This window comes from Lepidochelys olivacea (genome assembly GCF_965140295.1).
Source record: "Lepidochelys olivacea isolate rLepOli2 genome assembly, chromosome: 4".
NCBI classification, from domain to species: domain Eukaryota; kingdom Metazoa; phylum Chordata; order Testudines; family Cheloniidae; genus Lepidochelys; species Lepidochelys olivacea.
In genome coordinates, this window is record NC_140414.1 from 32,097,394 (window position 1) to 32,111,492 (window position 14,099).

At 42.5% G+C, this 14,099-nt stretch overlaps 1 long non-coding RNA gene across 1 annotated transcript in view; it reads right to left on the minus strand.

Moving 5' to 3' along the window:
- Positions 1-347: 347 nt before the first annotated feature.
- The window catches only part of LOC311519500, a 208,062-nt gene continuing 194,310 nt past the window's right edge, over positions 348-14,099 (minus strand). The window contains exon 5 of the long non-coding RNA XR_014711291.1: positions 348-503. This is a non-coding gene — a long non-coding RNA (uncharacterized lncRNA). The remainder of the gene's footprint in view (positions 504-14,099) is intronic.

Below are 14,099 nucleotides of genomic sequence, written 5' to 3' on the forward strand. Positions count from 1 at the left end.
AAGTGAGTTCTTGGTTACAAAATGTTATCACTGTTGAGGTTTGTGGGTTTTCTCTCACCTTATGAAAAAGAATTGAAAAGTAGTTAAGAACCCACAACAGTAACCAGAAAGACTGGACGGAAGTGAGGGAGTGGAGCTATTGAAAGCATAAACAAACTTAGGCTTCAAGTGGCTGCTAGCTACTCATTACTTAAAGAAATATTGCTAAGGCTAGAATAAGGTAATAAAAAACCTTATTGTATTACAGTTGATTGAGTTTGTCAGAATTGTTCCGTATTTTATTAATGGGCAACAAGCTTCCTTGTAAATAATCATCCTTACCATTCTTTTGTTTATTTCTCTGTATTACAAGACAGACAAAGAAGCATACGGGTCCTTCCTTCACCACTTGTTTTTCATTTGGAATTATCAGCTGACTTCTTGTGCGAGAACTGAGAGCACCAGTGAATGCAGTTACTTCTAAAACATTCTTGTGCCAGCAGACTCCATCTTTTTAAAAATACCTGTAGAAATAAGAGAAAGCATTCTTTGCTGAACCCTCTGGACCAATAAGTCCTATCTAAGATGTTTATTTCACAGCCATCCTAATAGAGATCCTTATAATCCACTTGAAAAGCCATGTGTCACTTCTCTCATATTAACTATTACTAATCTCTTGCTACTGGGAGCACACAAAAAACTGGCTCTTTCCCTTAACTATACTGTTTCAACAGGAAAGCTGTATTTCTTCATTTTCACATTACTGCATTTCTCAAGTTTAACTTATTGCCATATAATTGCCAAACATGTAAAAATAGAATGGAAAGGAACTCAGTCCCGGAACATATCACAGGGAAGTCTTGACCAGCATGAGACGTGTGTTTAATCACAACTGTGAATTGTGACAGTTCCTGCAGGAAAACCGTGGAAAGATTTGCCTTCAAGTCAAACCACAGATAATGGCGCAATTGCCAGGGCCTGGCTTTCTAGAGGGGAAACATTCCCAGAACTCACAAATGAAACATCCGCTCTGTGACATCACCTTCACAACAGAGACACTCTCCCATCACTGGACAAAAGAATGCCATCGCGTTCTGTGATAAGCACTTTAGCTGCCTACCTTTTTTTTAAACTTCTCTCTAATAATTTGCTGTGGCCTGAAACTTGAAGTTCAATCACAGTATTTATCACAAAGTTTGATGCCTATTTTAAATGTACGTGCTCTGAATAAATAACCGTGTGATCAATCAAAATAGTTCTGAACAGGCACAACTGGGGCTGACCCGTGCCAGAGCTCAGTCCACAGCTGCTCACAATAGCTGTTGACTATAGCGGAAGAGAGGAACTGCAAAGGAAGCATTTGCAGCTACTTAATTCTGGGACACGTTTTTCCTCATCTCCAATGTAGTTTAGAGCAGATTGGGGGCAAGCTATCCATTGCCCCAAGGGGCTAATATGCCAGCCTGGGCTCATCACAGTGCTGTAGTACCCTGGTCACACCCCTTCCTCGTGGTTACGACTCTCCGCACACCCTTTTTCAATGGGAAGGATTGGAGTAGGAGCCAGCTACACCAGCTTTATGCCATCCAGGGACATCCCCCCCCTCCGCCCCAAACCAGGAGAATCCCTGGGTGGCCAGTTGGGCTGGTTTTCTACACTACTTGTACCACCAGAGTGCATAGCCAAGGATCTGATCCACTGGTTGTTATTTTTAGTCATAGATATGGATTATTCAATACTCTGCACTGGCTCTGCTCTCATATATAATACATGTTTCTAAAACCGCTTAAATGCTCTATTTACTCTAAAGGCTAAAATGACTCTGAAGTAGCCCTTCCCATCTTCCAGCAAATAACATGCCGGCTGCCTGCCTTCATTTTATGTTCAACTCTTAAAAGATTTTTTATCTAAAAGACTCTGTGTACAGTATAGCAAAGGTGCCTTTTTCCAGTATGTTACATCTATATCAGGTCTGTGATCTCTGTTGGCTTCAGGGAGGCTCCCTTATCAGTGAAAGACACTGACTCAAATTCTGTATAAGCTTGTCAGGATTTACCAGCAGTGCTTTGTGCAGAGTTTCTCAAAGACCCGGTAGAGCACATAGGTCAAAGCTCATTCTCCAGGGAAAACTAAGGAAAGCCCTTCTACTTTGCACTGAGAGCTTTTTTTTGGTTGGTGTATTGGTGGTGGTGGTGGTGGGTTTTTTTGTTTTTTTTTTTGTTAAAGTGATATGCAATGTAATTTTGCAGTGAAGAACATGTGACCTCCAGAAGAAGAAGGGGGAATGTCCGGGTTCCAGCAACGCGGACACAGGTAACTAACCGCTTTCATGTTCTCTCCACAGGTACCATTGTGGAGAGTGGATCAGATGATACGTCTGGGGGGAGAAAGCAGAAGGAGACTCTGCTAGTTGGAAGGCATGAGATGCACTGTCCTGAGGTTGGGGGTTCCACGACCACCACTCCCAAGAGAAGGAGGCGGGTGGTGGTGGTCGGGAACTCTCTCCTCCGGGGGACTATCTGCCGCCCTGACCGGGAAAACCGAGAAGTCTGCTGCTTGCCAGGGGCTGAGATTCGCGATGTGACGGAGAGACTGCCGAGACTCATCAAGCCCTCGGATCGCTACCCCTTCCTGCTTCTCCACGTGGGCACCAATGATACTGCCAAGAATGACCTTGAGCACATCACTGCGGACTACGAGGCTCTGGGAAGAAGGATAAAGGAGTTTGAGGCGCAAGTGGTGTTCTCGTCCATCCTCCCCGTGGAAGGAAAAGGCCTGGGTAGGGACCGTCGAATCGTGGAAGTCAACGAATGGCTATGCAGGTGGTGTCGGAGAGAAGGCTTTGGATTCTTTGACCATGGGATGGTGTTCCATGAAGTAGGAGTGCTGGGCAGAGACGGGCTCCACCTTACGAAGAGAAGGAAGAGCATCTTTGCGAGCAGGCTGGCTAACCTAGTGAGGATGGCTTTAAACTAGGTTCACCGGGGGAAGGAGACCAAAGCCCTGAGGTAAGTGGGAAAGCAGGATACCGGGAGGAAGCACAGGCAGGAACGTCTGTGAGGGGAGGGCTCCTGCCTCATACTGAGAATGAGGGGCAATCAGCTGGTTATCTCAAGTGCTTATATACAAATGCACAAAGCCTTGGAAACAAGCAGGGAGAACTGGAGGTCCTGGTGATGTCAAGGAATTATGACGTGATTGGAATAACAGAGACTTGGTGGGATAACTCACATGACTGGAGTACTGTCATGGATGGTTATAAACTGTTCAGGAAGGACAGGCAGGGCAGAAAAGGTGGGGGAGTAGCACTGTATGTAAGGGAGCAGTATGACTGCTCAGAGCTCTGGTATGAAACTGCAGGAAAACCTGAGTGTCTCTGGATTAAGTTTAGAAGTGTGAGCAACAAGAGTGATGTAGTAGTGGGAGTCTGCTACAGACCACTGGTCCAGGGGGATGAAGTGGATGAGGCTTTCTTCCGGCAACTTGCACAAGCTACTAGATCGCACGCCCTGGTTCTCATGGGTGACTTTAATTTTCCTGATATCTGCTGGGAGAGCAATACAGCGGTGCATAGACAATCCAGGAAGTTTTTGGAAAATGTAGGGGGCAATTTCCTGGTGCAAGTGCTAGAGGAGCCAACTAGGGGGGAGCTTTTCTTGACCTGCTGCTCACAAACCGGGAAGAATTAGTGGGGGAAGCAAAAGTGGATGGGAATCTGGAAGGCAGTGACCATGAGTTGGTTCAGTTCAGGATCCTGACACAGGGAAGAAAGGTAAGCAGCAGGATACGGACCCTGGACTTCAGGAAAGCAGACTTCGACTCCCTCAGGGAACGGATGGGTAGGATCCTCTGGGGGACTAACATGAAGGGGAAAGGAGTCCAGGAGAGCTGGCTGTATTTCAAGGAATCCCTGTTGAGGTTACAGGGACAAACCATCCCGATGTGTCGAAAGAATAGTAAATATGGCAGGCGACCAGCTTGGCTTAACGGTGAAATCCTAGCGGATCTTAAACATTAAAAAAAAAGCTTACAAGAAGTGGAAGGTTGGACATATGACCAGGAAAGAGTATAAAAATATTGCTCGGGCATGTAGGAATGAAATCAGGAGGGCCAAATCGCACCTGGAGCTGCAGCTAGCAAGAGATGTCAAGAGTAACAAGAAGGGTTTCTTCAGGTATGTTGGCAACAAGAAGAAAGCCAAGGAAAGTGTGGGCCCCTTACTGAATGAGGGAGGCAACCTAGCGACAGAGGATGTGGAAAAAGCTAACTCAATGCTTTTTTTGCCTCTGTCTTCACTAACAAGGTCAGCTCCCAGACTGCTGCACTGGGCATCACAGCATGGGGAGTAGATGGCCAGCCCTCTGTGGAGAAAGAGGTGGTTAGGGACTATTTAGAAAAGCTGGATGTACACAAGTCCATGGGGCCGGACGCGTTGCATCCGAGAGTGCTAAAGGAACTGGCGGCTGTGATTGCAGAGCCATTGGCCATTATCTTTGAAAACTCGTGGCGAACAGAGGAAGTCCTGGATGACTGGAAAAGGCTAATGTAGTGCCAATCTTTAAAAAAAGGAAGAAGGAGGATCCTGGCAACTACAGGCCAGTCAGCCTCACCTCAGTCCCCGGAAAAGTCATGGAGCAGATCCTCAAGGAATCAATCCTGAAGCACTTACATGAGAGGAAAGTGATCAGGAACAGTCAACATGGATTCACCAAGGGAAGGTCATGCCTGACTAATCTAATCGCCGTCTAGGATGAGATTACTGGTTCTGTGGATGAAGGGAAAGCAGTGGATGTATTGTTTCTTGACTTTAGCAAAGCTTTTGACACGGTCTCCCACAGTATTCTTGTCAGCAAGTTAAAGAAGTATGGGCTGGATGAATGCACTATAAGGTGGGTAGAAAGTTGGCTAGATTGTCGGGCTCAATGGGTAGTGATCAATGGCTCCATGTCTAGTTGGCAGCCGGTGTCAAGTGGAGTGCCCTAGGGGTCGGTCCTGGGGCCGGTTTTGTTCAATATCTTCATAAATGATCTGGAGGATGGTGTGGATTGCACTCTCAGCAAATTTGCGGATGATACTAAACTAGGAGGAGTGGTAGATATGCTGGAGGGCAGGGATAGGATACAGAGGGACCTAGACAAATTGGAGGATTGGGCCAAAAGAAATCTGATGAGGTTCAATAAGGATAAGTGCAGGGTCCTGCACTTAGGACGGAAGAACCCAATGCACCGCTACAGACTAGGGACCGAATGGCTAGGCAGCAGTTCTGCGGAAAAGGACCTAGGGGTGACAGTGGACGAGAAGCTGGATATGAGTCAGCAGTGTGCCCTTGTTGCCAAGAAGGCCAATGGCATTTTGGGATGTATAAGTAGGGGCATAGCGAGCAGATCGAGGGACGTGATCGTCCCCCTCTATTCGACATTGGTGAGGCCTCATCTGGAGTACTGTGTCCAGTTTTGGGCCCCACTCTACAAGAAGGATGTGGATAAATTGGAGAGAGTCCAGCGAAGGGCAACCAAAATGATTAGGGGTCTGGAACACATGACTTATGGGGAGAGGCTGAGGGAACTGGGATTGTTTAGTCTGCAGAAGAGAAGAATGAGGGGGGATTTGATAGCTGCTTTCAACTACCTGAGAGGTAGTTCCAGAGAGGATGGTTCTAGACTATTCTCAGTGGTAGAAGAGGACAGGACAAGGAGTAATGGTCTCAAGTTGCAGTGGGGGAGGTTTAGGCTGGATATTAGGAAAAAAAATTTCACTAAGAGGGTGGTGAAACACTGGAATGCATTACCTAGGGAGGTGGTAGAATCTCCTTCCTTAGAAGTTTTTAAGGTCAGGCTTGACAAAGCCCTGGCTGGGATGATTTAATTGGGGATTGGTCCTGCTCTGGGCAGGGGGTTGGACTAGATGACCTCCTGAGGTCCCTTCCAACCTGATATTCTATGATTCTATGATCTCTATAAAGCCTATGATTTGATGATATATTAGCATTTAATTCTCTCGTTGATGATCCTCTGTAGTACATGAAAAGTGTGTGTGTGTGTGTGTGTGTGTGCGCACGCGCCAATCCAATGCAATACAGATGCAACATTTTGGGCTCTGGCATGGAGTCAGGGAACACAACTGTACGTGTTGGGGGTGAATGTAACACAGCAGAAAACTTTCCAAACAAAACAGCACTGTGGGTTGTGGCTAATGATCTCAGACTGTGACTATATGTATTTGAATAATACTAAACAAATTCTCCAGTGATTTATAGCCAAAGGAATTCTTGCTTTCAGTGGGACTACGTGGGTTAGTTACTGGAGAATTTGGTCTATTTTTTTTTAACAGGTTTCAGAGTAACAGCCGTGTTAGTCTGTATTCGCAAAAAGAAAAGGAGTACTTGTGGCACCTTAGAGACTAACCAATTTATTTGAGCATGAGCCAACAGTTCACATCTTTTTTTAGGATAACCAGGGGTACGTATGAGAAAAAAGTCCCCAAAGTGATTTAACAACCATAGATTTATTTTATAGTGAGCTAACACTTCTAAACTTCATTATGATCATGTGATTCTGCTAGCCCCTGTTAAGCGCTAGCCCTAATCCAAACTCATGTCCATTTGTAGAACTACGAGAAGAAACTTTTCCTGTCCATTTCTGACGTGGTTTGCTTACACTCTCAGAACGTACTGTACAGTGTGAAAGAGAAATAATGATGCAAAAGCACAGTAATGTCTGTTGTGCTAGTGTGAATATAAACAGAGAAACTCAATTGAAAGATGACTATTTTAAAATGGAGAATATTAAACAGTTTTGGTTCAAACTGTGACCATTTTAAAAGTGTTAATATACTGGGGAATGCTTCCTGGAATCCAATGAACAAACTCCTACTTATATGAAAATCATCACTTATGTTCTAAGGGCCTGATTCATCACCTTGAGCAGGCAGGTGTTATTACTGGAAAAGCAAGTCTGGAGGCTGCTCTACAGGCAGAGATGCTTCTGCACAAGCAGAGCCCAGATTGAAGCCTCACTGGAAATCAGACACTGAGTATTCGTGGCTTTTTGCATGAGTGCAAAGCAGCAGAGCTACTCGTATTTTTCTCTTTTGTTTTCATCCATATTCATGTCAGAATAGATGTGATTATGGGTGGAGTTTCCAGATATGTTCAACTGTCAAACATGGCCAATGTTTACCCAGACCTTTCCAGACCTGAGATACTTTTTATCCTTTTTTATATCTGTCATAAGCCTCAGTCTGAACTGAAAGGATTTCTTAACTTTGTGTAATCAAACATAATACAGATTACATCAACAATGCTTGAATCAGTGGGGTCCTAATAAATTATTTAGTTTATTATGTATTACTAGGAAATTGCTGACAATTAGACAGTTTACCTCTAATTCTTATATCCTAATTGTGATAGCTAAAAACACAAAATATTTCCAGACCTCAGCAACATATACAGTAATAATTTGTAGTAGGGGTTGCAACGTATTGTATCACACAGCATATTCTGAAAAAAATAAAGATTACTGACACATCTGTTATAAATTTTAAAAAGAAACCACATCAGTGGATCAGCATAATCTATGTACTGATTTCTGAAGGGTGTTGCTTTAAAGGTAACAGATTTTCTTGATGTCTCTGAGAAGGGCTTATCTTCTGTACCTACCTATGTTGAATGGTGAAAGACTAAGGCAACTAGGAAATGAAAATAGAACTTTAATATCCTCAACAAAGGTAAAGTGTTTTATTGTAGAAACCCGGTGAACTATAAATAGACTTAACATCTTGAATATAGAATTTAAAGAAAAATACCTCTCTTCCATTACCTAATAAGGTATAAATTCTCTAGATGTGACATAAAATACACTGACACTTCTGAGAGAAGAGAAATATCATGCATCACATCCGGTCACATTTTTGTCTACTCCTTTTGGACTGGGCACTGTGAAAGTTTAGAATCAAGACACTGGAATCCATTGTGAATCCCAGTAAGTAAAATCTAGGTAAAGGTATTTGTAATTGGGTGGCTTGCCCCATGGGTCGCTAAGCCAATCCTGATGACAGGATCTGACGCCCTCCCGTGAGGAATCACCTGACTCCACTACAAAAGGAGCAGGAAGTTGTAGTGAAGAGGGAAAGCTCAGGAAACTGCAGCTGTAGAAACCCTGCAGGGTGTAAGAAGGCTCTTGCAGAGCCCGGAGTCAGCAGGGGTAAAAGCTCAAGAAGTAGGAAGGAGTGAGAACAGCTCTCCTGGCAGGAATGCATGGAAGAGACCCTGTCCAAGCAGGGGAGAGACCACAAAGGACCAGCTGGAAAGGTCTGTAGAGAAAGATAAACTCAAAGCTGGAGGTGCTGGAAAGCAGAACAACAGTCATTCAGGGAGGCAGGGCTGTGCCCAGCTGAAACTGGGATGAAGCCTGTGTGAATTTGTGTTCTATTTTTGAAAGAGTCTTGGATTATCAGGAGCAAGAACTGAACTGGGGTTGGGGTTTAGAGGGTTAATATGCACCTGAGGACTCAATGATTTGGACCCCAGTAGGGGGTTCTTTGAACTGGATGAGTTTTTTAAGAGCCTTGCAGAGGGGAAAACAGAGGCAGGGTACTGCAGAATGACCTGTGGCCATGAGAGGTGCTTGTGAGGTGGCTGCCCACATTACAGCTGTAATATAGATTTTTCTAGATTTACTAGAAAGCTGACCACCCTTACTTGATGGAGTGTGAACACAATAACCTACTTTAGGAGCTCTTCTGGTTATGCTGAAATCAAGGCAGTTAAATAAATCATCATTTTCACTGCCAGATTTTTAGGACATGAGGAATGGATCTCATAACGGAGGTGAAAAACCTTGGAGTGACACACAGGCTTAATTCTCAGCCCCTCCTACTGTACAGTATTGCTTTCCAGTAAGTCTCCTGTAGCTCGTATATCTTCTTAGGAATCTCCCATAGCATAACCATGTATCCAAGCTACCACAGGCTTTGCTCAGATCTAATTTTTGCTGGAAAATCCCCATTGTAAACCATGGCTTTGAGCTTTTCCCTGCAAGACAGCTGGGCAGCCATAAAGAGGTTTAAGGGCTTTAGATTTAAAACTGGTCAGTATACCCCAGTGGACTTGGGAATTGAATATATACAGCTTAACCGTCCCTTGGAGTTTTCTGTTGGCGCTCACTCTAAGGCCTGAAACGCTGGACTTTGTCTTATCTCCTTCTCTAAAGCTAACAAGGTATCTAGGTTTATTTCGGAAAGGGCATCCTTTGTAGGGGGATGGACTTGGAAATATAATTTTAGTCCCTCTGATACCCACTGTAGGACTGATAAGCCTTTCCCAGATTTGAGCACAAAGCTGAAGCCTCCCTGCGGTTGCTAGTGACTGGACTGGCAACGGGAAAGAGAGAACCTCTCCTAGCAACTGCAGAGGGACTACCCCAGTGGGGCTGTGAAGGTTTGATTCTCATATGACTTTTTAAAGTACTGCATGGATTATAGATAATCTGCTTCTGTTAAAAATTTTAAAAATTATTTCTTTGAAGTGTGATATGCACCTGATCATTAACGTATCATTATAATGTACAATGACGGACTTTGGAAAGTATTGGTATGTCTGTAATTATATTGTGTCCTTAATTGATCAAAGGACTATATCTGTTCATTTTTAATCAAGCAATTGATTAAATCTAGTAAAACCAAAAAAGTCCCACTCTTCATACAAAAATAGGCAAACTCCCAGGGGAAACAGCAGACTGTCATAAAGCGAGGGTGAAGGAGGGGAGAATGGTAAGTATTCAAGAATTTTAGCAACTTTTGTCCATATAACCATTGTGTGAGTAAAGGGATTGGCTATTTTCATGAAGGTAAAATTAGACTGTGAAAGAAAAGAGATTTATCCAGGTAGAATAACTAGAATTTGTGACAGGTTTCAGAGTGGTAGCCGTGTTAGTCTGTATCAGCAAAACAAAACAAAACAAAACAAGGAGTACAAATTTATTTGGGCATAAGCTTTCATGGGCTAAAACCCACCTCATCGGATGCATGGAGTGGAAAATACAGTAGCAAGATATATATACACAGAGAACATGAAAAAAATGGGTGTTGCCATACACACTGTAACAAGACCAATCAATTAAGGTAGGCTATTATCAGCTGGAGAAAAAAAAAACTTTTGCAGTGATAATCAGGATGGCCCATTTCAAACAGTTGACAAGAACACTTCAACCTCCCTGGTCACTCAATTTCAGACCTAAAAGTCACAATTCTCCAGCAAAAAAAACTTCAAAAACAGACTCCACCGAGAAACTGAAGAATTGGAATTAATTTGCAAACTGGACACCATTAAATTAGGCTTGAATAAAGACTGGGAGTGGATGGGTCATTACACAAAGTAAAAACTATTTCCCCATGCTAATTTTTCCCCCCTACTGTTACTCATACCTTCTTGTCAACTGTTTGAAATGGGCCATCCTGATTATCACTACAAAAGTTTTTTTTCTTATAATAGCCTATCTTAATTGATTGGTAATAGCCCATCTTAATTGATTAGTCTTGTTACAATTGGAATGGCAACCCCCATTTTTTCATGTTCTCTGTGTATATATCTTCTTACTGTATTTTCCACTCCATGCATCTGATGAAGTGGGTTTTAGCCCACGAAACCTTATGCCCAAATAAATTTGCTAGTCTCTAAGGTGCCACAAGTACTCCGAGTTTTTTGGGGTTTTTTTTTAGGATTTGTAATTATTCCACAGAGATCAAAATATTATTTCTAATTGCCAGCCCTAGGAAATCAACGTGGGAGCTGAAAGTGAAGCTGGGTTCTTTTCTTCTCACGCTTCAGCAGCAGTTATAAAGATTCTACAGGCCAAATTGTGTCCTCGGGTTTAGCCTGTGCAATTCCATTGTCTTCAGTTTATACTTTACTCTGTTCAGTGGAATTGAACACGTGTAACCGAGGGAAGAATTGAGCTCTGAAATTTGAATTTACTTAACAATTCTGTTGATGACACGTGAGAAGAAATAGAATTCAGCTCCCTCTCCCATTACTGCTTGTTCTGCAGGACTAGCATGAACAAAATGCCTATTTGTTATCAGGGACTACGATGCTGAATAAAGGGAGTGGTTCTCTTGAATAAGATGATGTCTGTTTTCATAGTAGAACTGACTTTAAGGCTATAGCTCCACTGCATGCTCATGTCGAGTACATACACTGTGCGTCCTACCCCCAGCAAGGGTATAAAGAGCAGTGTAGGTGGCAAGGCATTGCTTAAGTCAGTAGAGCACAAATATGCCAGAACCTTAGGGTTTGTACCCTACATGGCTCTCTGTGCATACAACCAGTCCCTCCTCAATTTACACTGCTAAAAGTAGTATCCTGCTGCCAGAGCCTTTCCAATGAAAATGAAAGACTACGGCACTGGGTAAAGACTCTGGCAGTAGGGAGGCAGTGGCTGGAGCAACACAGGCGGAGGAGGAGGAGGGGAACAGGGGACCAAACTGCTGCAGTCTCAACTGTAGATTGTATAGCCCAGTTCTCTCCCTGCTGGTGCCTGAGGAGTCAATCGTGGGATCCCAGTTCTTTCCAACGACCCTTCAATAGCACCCATGTAAAACTCACTCCACACAGCATCCTCACTCTCACCGACTAGGGGAGACTATCCACCCCATAGCCAGAGATCACATGATGACCTGACTATGACTAATTTGCCAGTAAAGGCTATAGGACAATCACTTGCTGCTGCTGCTGCAGGAAAGGAAGTCCACTAAAGGAGCTTCCATGAGATGTTAAGGATGGGGAAAGAATACGTCAAGGGTACTAGGCTGTGGGTGGGGATGGAAGGATTAATGGATTCAGAGGGGGCACTGAAACAATGGAAAGATTGTTTTAGGGGAAGAGTACAGAACTGTTGGCTTTGGGGGCAGGGGATAGAGTATGTAATTGCAGGGGGGACAGAGGCAAAATAATTTTGAGAGAGACCTTTATTAAAAGGTTGGCAGCACATCATTACATCTTACTCTCTTTATATATAAACATCCGAAAAGATCTATTAGTTTTGATACATTTTGTTATTAATGGATCATACATTACCACTGAAACCTGGGAGGAAAAGAAACCCATTCCTCCCAAAATAAAACGTTCCCAGCTAATGAAAAGTGTGACAGAGTTGTTACCGCAGTAGGGGTTCCAATTATATTTGCTGATAAAGATGGATTTTATTGGCCCACAGCCAACTGCCATCTCTGCAGAGCAATCCACAAGCAACACCGCTCGTGGGGGGGCTATTTTAGAGCCACTGACCTAGGTCGAAATGTTTGGTTTACTGTTTTTTTGTGAATGATCCCAGACATTTTGGTGCCTGTGTAGCCAAAGGCAGCCAATGCAAGTCATAAAATATTGTAACTAGAGGACTTTCATTTCAGCTGTGACTCTCTCCTGACTTAAAGGTGGCTGATTCTGAAGCACTGTACTTAAGGGTGTTTATGATTCAGGAGATATTTTTCAGCCCATATAGTAGCTGCTGCTTTTATCTCTTCAGCTTTGATCTCCTCTATATCCTCAAATATAATTAAACCTGTCACATCTTCTGCAGTCAATTTTTTTCTCCCCTCACAGTCTGTGAAACAAAACATTCATGCACAAATTGGGAACATTAAACAAAAGAATTTCCAAGGTGCATTAAAATCAATTTTGGGCCACTTCATGTCCATCTCAGACAAGGTCCCACTGCAAACATTCTATCCTATCTACTTCTTGAGCTTTAACTTGTTGATTTAGTCTTTTTAGTGCAATATATGTCATTTAAACGTCTATTTCGGCATTTGAAGAAGTTAGAACTGATTGTGAATGTTAACTTATTTCCCCAACTTCCACAGAGATAAAGAAATTTGACACTCTTGGTGTCCAACCACATATATGTTTTGCTGTCAAATTACGCAAACTCCATGTTGTATCCACCTTGGATTAAAGCTGTGTGAAAATTTTACATACGGAATCTTTCCGGGTTTTGGGATTCATTACTAACCCAGATTTTGCTGTGCATTTTCACAAAGTTTTGATAAATTCTGAGGTGACTTGGGCTGAGTTTTGAGTGAAGTTAAGCCTATTTATAGTTTGGGGTGGAATATTTATCCAAGTTCAATAAGGAGGTACTCCTACTCTAGTGCATATGATCATGAACCAGAACCCAAATCTGGGTGTTATGATATGGACACATCTCTACTATTGCGTGCAAGTAGTTGTGTACATGTGCTCTGAAGAACACCTTTTTTAAAACAAAAAAGGTATTTTGAAAGAATGCATACAAGACCTGAATTAAAGTTCAGCCTCAGGACTTTTGCACCTCACACAAGGAGGTGGTCTCAACTTTGTATTTTCTATCGAAATGTTTGAGGGATGAGTCAAGTAACTGGAAAGTTAAAGTCACTGGATACAACTTAGTTTGGAAAGAGAGTGGGTAGAGGGGAGGAAGGATGGAACACTATATAACGTATACAATTACCTACTTTAGAATAACTGACAATTCAGAATGACAAAACTTGGAATACTTATGGATCACTATACTAACTGATAAATCACAGAATGGGGTACTGTTAAGACTCTGCTAAATACCACTAATTCACATATGGGAATAGGATGAGAACCTCTCTAAACATCTATTTATAAAAAGTGTAGAAAGAAAAATTGTGTTATCAAGGGAGATTTCAATCTGAGGGACGTATGAAAGTCTCATGAACCAACTCAGGGTGATTCTATATTAGCCCTTGTTCTGATGGATAAAGATGAATCAATCACTGAACAAAAACTGATGATGGCCTAGGTGTTAGTGATCATGGTCTAATTTAATTTGCTATAAGCAAACAGAACATAATTCTACCTAGTAATATATAAATACATAGTGCTTTAAAAAGGCCAGTTTACCACAGCTGAAAACAATTATGAGCGGAAGGAAATATTTAAACATACAATTCTGAATGATAATGGAGAATTAGATGCTCCAAAAGAATATTTCTGCAATCATAAAAGACAGACTGTGTTGGTGGAGGGTCTTTTGTTTTGTTTTTGACTGATTAAGAGTGGAGGTGAAAGCAGCAATAAAAAGTCAATATATAACAAATAGAAAAAATGGGGAAACTGA